Consider the following 11,619-nt stretch of genomic DNA (forward strand, 5'->3'; position numbering starts at 1 on the left):
TGTGGACAAGCTGCTAGCGGATCAGATGCCACTCGACTTACTATTTAGAGATCCAGCTGGAGAGCCAGCAACAATGCAGCCACAAGCAGAGGAGGATAGGCCAATGAAGAAGAGAAAACACCCTAGCATAGAGGGAATAGTGATCGAGGTGGCTCCAGCTCAGGTGGGCCCGTCTAGTACTGCAGATGTTGAGCCCTCTTCAGTTCTACCAGTTGATGAGCCGGATCAGGAGCAGAAACCTATCCCAGCAACAGCAGGCTAGGGACCAGTTTGATGAGGCTTGAGGGGCCGCTCTATATCCTTTGCTGATTTTTGATGTTTTATCTGGTAGTTAGCATTGGGGACAATGCTAGCTTTTATTTGTGGGGGTGTGGCCCTACTATTTTGATTAACTATTGGATTACTGTACATATTATCTTTACATTTAGCTTGTTGACATTAGTAATTGGTAGATGGTTTGTATATAACTGTTCATTTCAGATGCTCTTCAGACTCTATGTATATATGCATTCCCCCCTGTTTGTATATTCTACTCCCCTTTTGTACATATTCATTCGGTTTTCATTTTGTTTTTCTATTTTTCGATAAAATTCTTCGTCTTAGTTGTAAAGTTAGGCTTGTAGCCTTTTTGTCTTGTTTTGGCGTTTGCAATAAGCCCTTGGTTTTCTTAACGCCACAGTTCTTTCCAAGGATAGATGTTGTGCGAACCGGGTGGCTCTTCCCAATGATAGATGGAGTGACAACCTTCTTAAGGGTTTGAGTCCGTTCTTGATTTCTCTTTTTTGATTTTCAAGTTTTTATAGTTAAGGGTACCTCAGGCAAAGCCTCACTTGGACCTAGCACATTTTCCTTTGATCCTATGGTCAAAGACATTATGTTGTGTTTAGGATGGTGAAAGTTGTGGCCTTGAGACTCTTGTGTTGACCAAACAATCATCATGTGGTAATTTTGGGCCATTGTGCGCTTGAATCATATCTAAGGTCATTGTGGGCCCTCGATTCCGTCTTAGGCAATCCTTGAGTGTGTGTAGTGAGAATTCAAATTGTGAGCCCAAGTACCGAACCGATGGTCTAGAACTTGCCCTGAATGTTTGTTGAGGCGAAATCATAGGTGGAACTTGATTTGAGACGTGATTATAGGCTCTCCTTGATCCAAAAGGCAAATTTTGAACAATTTCCATGACCTACCTATGCAATAATCCCTAGTTAAACCCTTTTGAGCCTTAAACCTTTTTTCGTTCATGAACCAAGCTACAAGCCTACACCCGTTCTTATCGAAACCCTCTCTTGGCACCAAAATTTTTCCTTGAGTAAATGGCAAATATCTAAGTTTGGGGGGAGAGACAAGAAAGGCATCATTGTGATAAAACGGTGCAAAAGCAAAAGAAAAGGAAGGCAATGAAAAAGAGAAAAAGACAAAAATGAATAAGAACCAAAAAAAAGAGGTGAAAAAGGTGTGGAAAAGGGATAAAAAAAAGGAGAAAGGATTTGAATTGCAAAAGAAAGAGTAACAATGCGCCTCTCTAACCCATTGAGAGAAGTGAATTACTCAATTGAGTCAAGAAAGTGTGCCAAAATAAATCAAAAGAAGTACTTGAGGGAAGATTTGAACAAAAACACGTCCTACCTTTACCCAAAGCCTTCACAATGACTCCTCAAAAGCCCTATATGATCTTGAGTTGAGGGAAGCCTACATTAGTGGATACTTACATAAGGGGCAAGCATATGGTACTTAGAGCCGAACTTAGGGCCTTTTCTTTATGAGAGATGAAAGAGAAGTCCATTCACCTCGATTTGTGTGCGAATACTCAAAAGGTGAGGTTCACTCAGGGAAAGTCGAGGATGTGTGAGTTTGGGTTCCACAATGACCAAAGAAATTGAGAAAGGTTCATTGATGAAATATGTCAACTCTTGATGCTATTGCGTCGCACTTGATCCACAAGTTTGCAAAGTTTAAATTTGTTAATGATGCATTCGCATTAAGGGCAATTGTTAGTCCCAATTGAGGCTTGTTGAGATTATTTTAGGATAAACAGGAATTTCTCGAGTGTTGTCCATTGAGGGGTAGGTCTCATTTTATTTGCTTGAGGACAAGCAAAGGTTTAAGTTTGGGGGAGTTGATAACTGTGATTTCTACATGTTTTATACCCATTCTTACCTAAGCTTTGTGCATTAACTACAAGAAATTAGTCCTAAAAATGCTTACAAGTTGCGCTTGATAGCAGGTTTGAGCGACGGGATGACAAATACTAAAGATCAGCTCAAAAAGGAGTGAAATTAGCCTAGTGTCAGAAGACAACTGAAAGGGGGGGTCAAAAGGACCTGCGCGGTCCGCACTGTTTTGTCACGCGGCCGCACAAGAGAGTTTAGAAGCTGGACATCTTCAAGTTCAACCTGCGCGGTCCGCACTGTTCTGCCACGCGGCCATGCAGAAAAGTTCAGAGGCCATGATATCTTCAAGTCAAGCTGCGCGGTCGGCGCCCCTTTTCACGCGGTCCACGCCTAAGAGTATCAGACTCAGTCATTCAAGGCAAAAGCTCACACGGCCGTGCACCTAATCAGTGCGGTCTGCGTGGATGAAGTTCACGCGGCCGCGCATCACTTTGGTGCGATCTGCTCCCCCCAGTGCCAGAAGCAAGATATGAAGGCCCAAAACCCTACGCGGCCACGCGTAATTTTTGCGCGGTCCGCGCCAGACCCTCAGGGGTATTTTTGTCTGGTTTCTCCTTTGTAGTATAAATAGAACATTTGACTTTTTAGTAGAGTTCTTCTTTTTTGGGGAGATCTGTTTTGAGAGCATAGAGCAGCTGAACTTGGAATTTCATGATTTTAGCCTATTTCGGGCAATTTCTTCTAGTATTACCGTGGATTTGAGTAGATTAACATTGTAGTTAATTGTTATGTCAATTTTATCTATTAATTCCTCAATTTCTGTTCCTATTATGGCTAGCTAAACCCATTAGCTAGGGTTGTGGCTCAACCCTAGTGTGGGTAATTAATGGGTGTGATTGTTTAGTGCATGAATGATGTTGGGTATTTGTTATTTGAATTAATCTTATGTTTTCATTAAGATTTGGTGTTGCAAACACTAAGTCTAGCTTAGTGAGTCTTAACTCTTCTTGAGAAAGAGAGTCTATGACCCCAAGATTAATTCTAACAAGGAATTGGGATGGACCCATGAGAATGGTAGTCCCAATTACCGGGTTAAACCTCGAGAGAGTAATTACCCAACTTGAACCATAAGTTGCTTGGGCAAATTGTCCTACCCAATTGGTCTCGAGAGAGTCAATTGGTAAAAATCACTCTCTCTACCGAGAGGTGTTAGAGTTAGTGCAAAAGTGCAACGGTTATAGCATAAGTCCCATAGTCATCATTCTTGCATTAGGAATCTCTACCCGTTAGTTGACCACCTAGGTACATGCCACGACCCTAGTGCCTTTCTCTATATTGTACACAACTTAGGATCATAATTTTAGCATAACTTAGTTCTACAATTGTAGTTGATAATTTGTAGCTATTAATCAAAAAGAAAGCCAAAAATGTTAGAAGATTGATAATTTGTAGCTATTAAACACGCAACTCCAAATTGAAGTTCCCTGTGGAAAATTGACCTTGATACCGCTATTGGGTAAAAGTATTAGCGCCCACTTTTCCTCAGGTTGAGTCCGCGGTGATCAGGATTCAGCATGAAGCTGTGTTTTTCTAGGTTTAACTCCTGGGGTTTTCGTCTAGACTTGGGGTACTCGAGTGGACAACTGGGGCCGAAGAGGGGGCGACGTACCGGGAACACTGAAGTCTACCCGGCCTTGTCACTTTCCCATCCTCGTTCTATTTGGTATAATTTCTACAGAAAAAGCGGGCCACACGAACGTGTACACCATTTTCAGAAGACTCGGAGGGGTGGCGTACGAAGACAATTATGTACAATTCAAACAATATTAAAGCGGTAAATAGATAGAATTTAGCACAAAAGCTTCACAGAACACAGTAATATTAACAATAAATGGAGCCAAGTAAAAATCGTATTAACAAGCTCGAATTCTTGAATCGTGAACCAGAAGTTCTGAGTTCCTTTCCCAAGCAAAGTCTCCAGAGCTGTCACACCTCCTTTTTTTTACACCCCGAGAGGTAGCATAATGGATTTTTTTCCAACTTAAAGTGACAATCAAAACAGGATTATTTGCATTAAAAATTATAGTCGCCACTTGGGATAATTTATGGTGTCCCAAGTCACCGGTTTTAAATCCCGAATCGAGGAAAGTTGCCTCTATTTACGGTCTGCGAATACAAAAATCTGGGTAAGGAATTCTGTTAACCCGGGAGAAGGTGTTGCACATTCCCGAGTTTCGTGGTTCTAGAACGGTCGCTTTGATCATACTTGGCTTGAACAAATTGTCTAATTACTCATTTTAGAACCTATGTGCTTTCACCTCTTAACCGCTTTTAAATTATGAAAATTATCTTGAAAACAGGTCACCGTACGTGTACCCATTTGCTTGGCGCGTCAAAAATCATGTCACGCGAATGTGTCCACAATTAATAACGCTTTATCATTATTAAAAAATGTTTGGTCAAAGTTGCGCTAACGCATACTCAGATTTATTTTTAGGAATCATAGTCATGTCACGCGAACGTATCCATAACCGTGATAATAATTTTTAAAAAGCACCTAAAAGTGTTTCTAAGGTTTATTTCTTCCAGGGCCATGATTTGTGATCCATTGTCTTTCATAATATCTTCAGGTGCAGTCTTATTTATCCAAAATGTTGCAGTTACTCAGTTTGTTTTAATTACATGATACAATAAAACATAAAAATATTTTTTTAACATAATAATTCGACAAAACATAACTCATACAGTGAAATCTCAAATCCATAGGAGAAACAGAAACAAGGAAATGCAAAAGGAAGTGCATTATGGAATCAGCTTCACAAATCTGATATTGAAATCATTGGCACTCAACGTATTGATATGGAAATAATCTCATATTAGTGTGTTAGATCCATTTCTATAGTAGTTTCCAAAGCCATTGTACAATTCTATACTCTCCTTCGAGCTAACAACACATTTCAATACTCTAAATCACACTCCCAATATCACGATGATTAACAAGTCTAAGATAGATCACAACACAAATTTGTGCAATGCATCTCATGCTACAGTTCTTCAGAACTCAAAAGAAACCAGAATTTCAATCAAACACCTTAAACATACCCATTTTAGGTCCCAGTTTCATGACAATTGCTATTCGTACGGACACAGTTTAATGAAAGCGTTTGAATTTCAAACTAGGCACACAGAACATGACTTAGTGCGAGCTTTGTCAAAATGACCTTAACACTTCTAGCAGTCTGCTCATTTGAGAACTAAGGGGAATCAGGAAAGACAAACTCTTAATGGATTAAACTATTCAATTTCAGACTCGTCTCACCAACACTAAAACATTGATAACAAGATTCAAAAGGATCTAGGCTAAAATTGAGAGGAAATGAATTTAAAGGAGTCCAGATTTCTACCTAGCATATGTGATTTGAACAGAGACCAAATGAACCATTGATTTACTGGAAAGGCACTTCAAAAACCAGAGAACTTCGTAGAAGGAAACTGGTGAACCAAACCAAACACCAAACTAATGCAACCAAATAAACGCATACACGACCATGAACTAGACGATTTAGATTTCAACGAAATACATGAACACCATATTCAGAATGGACTAACAAAATTGGTGTCTCAGTATTTCAAACTCGTATCCACAACTTGAAGAAGTTATATATATTAATTACAATCAAGCGACAAGTTTCGATCGTAACTCCAGAACTTAAATCACACGAGCTTCATTGTCGATGCAACTTTTTAGAAAGAAACGAAGACGTTTTCTAGTCTAGATGCCAATAATACACTATTACAAGTAAACTAAAAGAATGCTAAAAGAAGGCAATCAAGTATCAACTCGCATTCTTCCCGACAATCTCTTAGGGACAGATTTTTGCAAAAAGAAAATCAACTCCAACAAACATAATAAAAGAGAAAGAGACTGAACCTAATTGCACGAAGCTTTGATTAATTTCAACACCTAGATCACTTTCAACATTCCAATACGTTCAAATGAGAGAAGAACTGCCCCTGATCGATCACAAACATCATATTCATGGCTAGTGTTTTCACAGTAAACCTTAGCGCAGAACTTCAACCATCAGATTTAGGCCATATACGACTTAAACTAACCATTTAATCCTTTGACCCAACAAAACAAAAATATAGAACATCATTAAGGCAAAATCAGAATCTATAGCGTTCTTGTGGAACACAAAACTTTGTCCATTCAAGGTTCAAACGTGCATTCATTCAAAATCAGAGATGGGAAGCCAACACAAGAGAAGTTCATTACCCTATAAACAGATTGTGGGTACAATTTTCGAAGAAATAACATTCTTAATGCACACGATACAAAAGATCGGAGTTTCATACCTTGCGAGCAACACAACAAAATGAAAAGAAAATGAATCTCTGTGTTCCGGGAATGAAAGGACCACAGAGCTAAGAGAGAACAACTATAGCTCAATGAACAACAATAGATTCATGCCTCTCGACGAATTCCATTGTTCGTCCAAAAAATAGAATCGAAGTGAAAAAGACTCTATTATTTCGAAATGCTAAATGAAGCTGACATCCATTGAAATCATGAAACCTCCATAATATATATATTTTTCTGTTCTCATATATGAAAAAGAAAAAGAACATTGGAAAAGACGGAGGAAACTTTTAGCACTAATATTTCCTCACGTTTTCGGAAGAAATTTCTCCAAAATCCTCTCTGAAGAAACTTTTTTCCAGTCCCTCTCCCAAAAAAAAATCTCATTTCAAAATTGGATCCGATCCCTTATATAATGAACCCCTGATGAATATGGGGCTCGGATTGAACAAAATCAATCCAATGTCTCACACTCATCCAACGAATCGTCTCTAGCACCTTCCAATCGCGTGCCTTATCTCAAAATTGAGCGAGTGAAAGGAAGGAGAATCTTCGGTGTCAGAAACTGTTAGAAATGGTGATGAGCAGAGAAGGAGGAACGCGTGGGTTAAGGATTTGGGATTCACTTGCCCGAATTTGGACTGGATTTGGGGATTGGTTCGAGTGTCTTCTTGAAGAAGAAGAACACTTCGCGTTGATAGGGTGCTAGAGATTAAAGTTCTAGGTATTTTTTTGTGTTATAATTGGAGTGGGTCGGGTCAGCAAGAGGGTTTGGGGCATGGGTCTGGGCGTAATTGGGCTGGGGTGAGGGAATTCACATTGGGCTTGGACAAATTAAAACAAGACAACCCAACTTTCTAACTTTTCAATTCCTTTCTTTTTTTCAAAATAATTCTTTTTCTTCTTTCTTTCAAAGTTAAATTAAAATCTATATTAAATCCTAGAACCTAATTAACCTGAAAAACACTAATTAAACCTAAATAAAAATTATCACAATTAATTAAAAAATAAATTAAAAGAAGATTACTCAAAATCAAAGTTAAAATTAAAGAGTGCAAATTAAACTATTTTTGTGATTTTTCAACTCTTGTAAAATAACTAATTTACTACTTAATTAAAAAATGCAAAGTTAAATCCTAAATGCAATTGTGACATATTTTGTATTTTTCATTAATTAAATAAAATAAACATGCACAGACAAATGCAAACAATTGACAAAAAATACCACAAAAATCCACAAAATTGTAAACAATGGAAAACAAATAAAATTATTTTGTTTTGATTGTGGGAGTAATTCATATAGGGAAAAAATCACGTGCTCACAAGACCCATCCCTTAAGAGAAAATCCAAGAAATTTTCAGCTGTCCTAAAGCAACTTCACTAGCATTAATTGGGACTAACAATTTCCCTCAATACAAATGAGTCATTAACAACATTTAACCTTTGAAAAACCATGGATCAAGTGCGACACAAGAGCTTCAGGAGTTGACTCAACACATCAAAGAACTCTCTCATTACTTTGGTCATTGTGTTACCCAAACTCACACATCCTCAACTCTCCCTAAGCAAACCTCACCTTTAGAGTATTGGCACGCAAAACGAGGCTAATGGAAATTCACTCATCTCTCTCAAGAAAATGTCACAAGTCCGGCTTTAAGTACCATATGCTTGCCCCTTATGTGAGTATCCACTAATGTAAGCTTCATTCAACTCAAGATCATATAGGGCTTTTGTGGAGATATTGTGAAGGCTTTTGGTTCAGGGTAGGACATGTTTTGGTCTAAGTAGGTTCTATCTTCCCTTAAGCACTTCTTTTGATTCATTTGGCACACATTCTCTTGACTCTTTGAGTCATTTCACTTCATTCTAAGGGGTTAGAGAGACATACTGTCACTTTATCTTATGCATTTCAAACTTTTTTTTCTCCTTTCTCAACTTTCCACACCTTTCATTCTTTGCTTTTTTTTCTTGAATCCCTTTTTATTCTTTTTCACTTTGAACATTCTTTTTGTCTTTTTGCTTTTCTTTCTTTTTCATTGTCTTTCCCTTTTTTTCTTTTTTTTTCATTTTCGTGCCTTTTTACCACTTTGTTGCCATCCTCGTCTCTCCCCCCAAACTTATACTTTTGCCATGTGCTAAAGGAAAGATCGGGTGCCAAGAGAGGATATCGTTCAGAAATGGTATAGGCTTGTATCATGGTTCTTGAAAGAAAAAGGTCTAAGGCTCAAAAGGGTTGACTAGGGATCATATCATTGGTAGGCTATAGAATTGTTCAAACTATCATTTGGATCAAGGAGAGCCTATAATCATGTCTCAAGTCAAAATTCACTTAGGATTTCTCCTCAACAAACATTTAGGGCAAGTTCTAGACCAATGGCTCGGGACTTGGACTCACAATTCAATTACTCACCACACAAGCTAAAGGATTGCTAAAGACATAGAGTCGGGGGCCCACAACGACCTTAGATACAATTTGAGCACAAAATGGTCCCGAAAAACCACTTGATGATTATTGGTCAACACAAGAGTCTCAAGGTCAAAATTTTCACCATCCTAAACACAACAACTTGTTTTTGATCATGAGATCAAAGGCAAATGTGCTAGGCCCAAGTGAAGCTTTGCTTGAGGTGTCTTTAACTACAAACTACTAAAACAAAAAGGAAAAGGGATCAAACCCTTAAGAAGGTTGTCACGCCATCCATCATTAGGAAGAGCCACTCGGTTCACACAACACTCCACCTTTGGAAAGAACCGTGGCATTAAGAAAACCAAAGGCTTATTGAAAACCTCCAAAACAAAACAAAAAGCTATGAATATAAATAAGAAGATAAAAACGAAAATTTTTGCGGAAAATAGAATGAATATACAAGAGGGGATTTGAATATACAACGGATGGGATGAATATATACAATGTGAAATGACTTTATATACAGACCCAAAGTAAAATAAAAGTGCAATAAATGTAACTAGATATCAAATTATATACAGACCAAATATGAAAAATCAAGAAAGCATAAAAATGTATCAATATATATACAATTATCCATCAAATGAATAGTAGGGCCTACCCCCTCAAATGAAAGCTGGCATTGTCCCCAATGTAACTAGCCTAAATAAGCACCAAAAAAGATAGAGAAAAAAGATATAGAAGACTCCATAAGCTCTGTCTGTCTGCATAGGATCATGGGTGGTCCATAGGTCCTCTCTATGCTCGGGAACCTTAGATTGGTTCCCGGTGGTCTGCTCCTCTACTAATGGGACCTGAGCCAGGACCTTGACAGGCTCTGGAACTGGTACAACCTATGGCTGACTAGAGGAAATCTCTGGTGGGTCCGCCAACTGGATGATAACATCATCAACTCTAGGAATCCTCCTCCTCCTCTTCGGAGGCCTCTATGTCTGCTCCGGCTGTGGGTGGGCTGCTGGCACTATGTCATCAAGCAACAAGCCTAAAGGCAGCTGGTCTGCCTTCAGTCTATCAACATCTTCCAGCAGCACCTTCACGGACTCCTTGAAGGCCCGTGTCTTTCACAGCTTCATATTCTCCTTAGAAATCTCCTTGAGAGCCTTGCTATGTGAATCGACTGCCTTTGAGAGTGCAGTCTGAGTATCGAGGATCTTCTTTTGGTTGTCAAGTATCTCCTTGAGCACATCCTCTATCGGCTGTGGCACCTATAGAGCAAGAGGAACCGACTGAGCCTCTACAGTGGTAGTTAAAATGGACATCTTGGATGAGGCATTCTGCATCCAGTTGTTGATACTCAAAAGTGCCTAGCTCAGACGGTGGGCAGTAATAGAATGGGCCCAGGTAGATGGGATCTCCGGGCTTGCTGATGTGGATGGGCCAGGAGGAATGGTTGAGGATGTGGATTGACCGGGAGGGATATCTGGAGATATGGAGGTATGCTCAGCAGAAACCACTACCTCAACCGGCTCCTCAAACTGGCCAGTTGGAGCAGTAACTGGTACTTTGTAGTTCTTGCTCTTGGGGTTGTCATCCCCCTTCATGCTATACCAGGAAAATGGGGCTGTCGCCTTGACCTTGATGTCATAGGGCCTTTTGTCCACATTCAGGTCACAGAAGTACTTTGTGAGGAAATTGGGGAAAGGATAGTTCCAGTCATGCTTCGCGCCCACAATAGTGATAATCCAAGACATCACATTCCCCACATTTATGGGGTACCCCACCATAATCGAAGCAACCAATACAACCCAGTAGAGAGGAAGGGTGTTGTCATGAGTGGTAGGGTACAACCGGTTGCAAACAAAAGTCTCCCATCCCCTCACTTCAAAGTTTAAGGTCCTTCTCAATATTTTGACCCCAACAGTCAACCAATCGGGGATGGTACCTGAGATTGCTAGGTACTGTGCTCGCCTTGGACGGACCTCCTCAGCCATCTCCATCTTCACCATATACAGAGTCTCATCCTCCTCATTGAAGCCCAGATATTCATTAATCGACTTCCCATCAAATAACACCTTGAGGTTCCGAACTTTGGTCACTTTGGAGCCCTTTTTGATGTGGGCTACATTGCAATAAAACTCCTTGACCAAGTGTTCGTTGGTGTCCACACAAGCATCTAGGAAGTTCTCCCAACCCACTCTAGTTCTAAATTGTGTTTGCACGTTGGGGTTGTGGGGTAGTAAGTCTTTGTCAATGAAACTCCGCTCTGGTATCAACTTTCTCACCGGCCATCACTCCCTAAACTTATGGTACACCACTTCACTTACAAACCTATCCTCCCAAGCTTTGGGTTCCTAGTTCTAGCAACACCTCCCACCTGAGGCACACCCCTTTCTTCTACTTCCTCATCTCCCTGAATATCCTCATCACCTCCTTCTGTACCCTCCCCGGATAATGAAGCTGTGGGAGAGGTGGAGTATTCCCCACTACCTTTACCTAAGCCCTCAGACGACCCCGAAGAAATGTTCACTGATGCTTGGGCAGCGAGGGAAGGGGGAGAAGTGTCCCTATGTCTGTACTTCTTCGGATACGGGATGTATTCTGGGATTGAGTCCGAAGAGATCTCCCGAGAGGTCTCGTACTCACTCCCCAACATTTCAATGGCTCTGTCAGCCACTTTTATGGTCTTCCTCATGTTCTTGATGTTTTTCCTAGCTTGGGGAGTGAGTTTGACGATTTT

Source organism: Nicotiana tabacum, chromosome 7 (genome assembly GCF_000715075.1).
Source record: "Nicotiana tabacum cultivar K326 chromosome 7, ASM71507v2, whole genome shotgun sequence".
Classification (NCBI taxonomy): Eukaryota; Viridiplantae; Streptophyta; class Magnoliopsida; order Solanales; family Solanaceae; genus Nicotiana; species Nicotiana tabacum.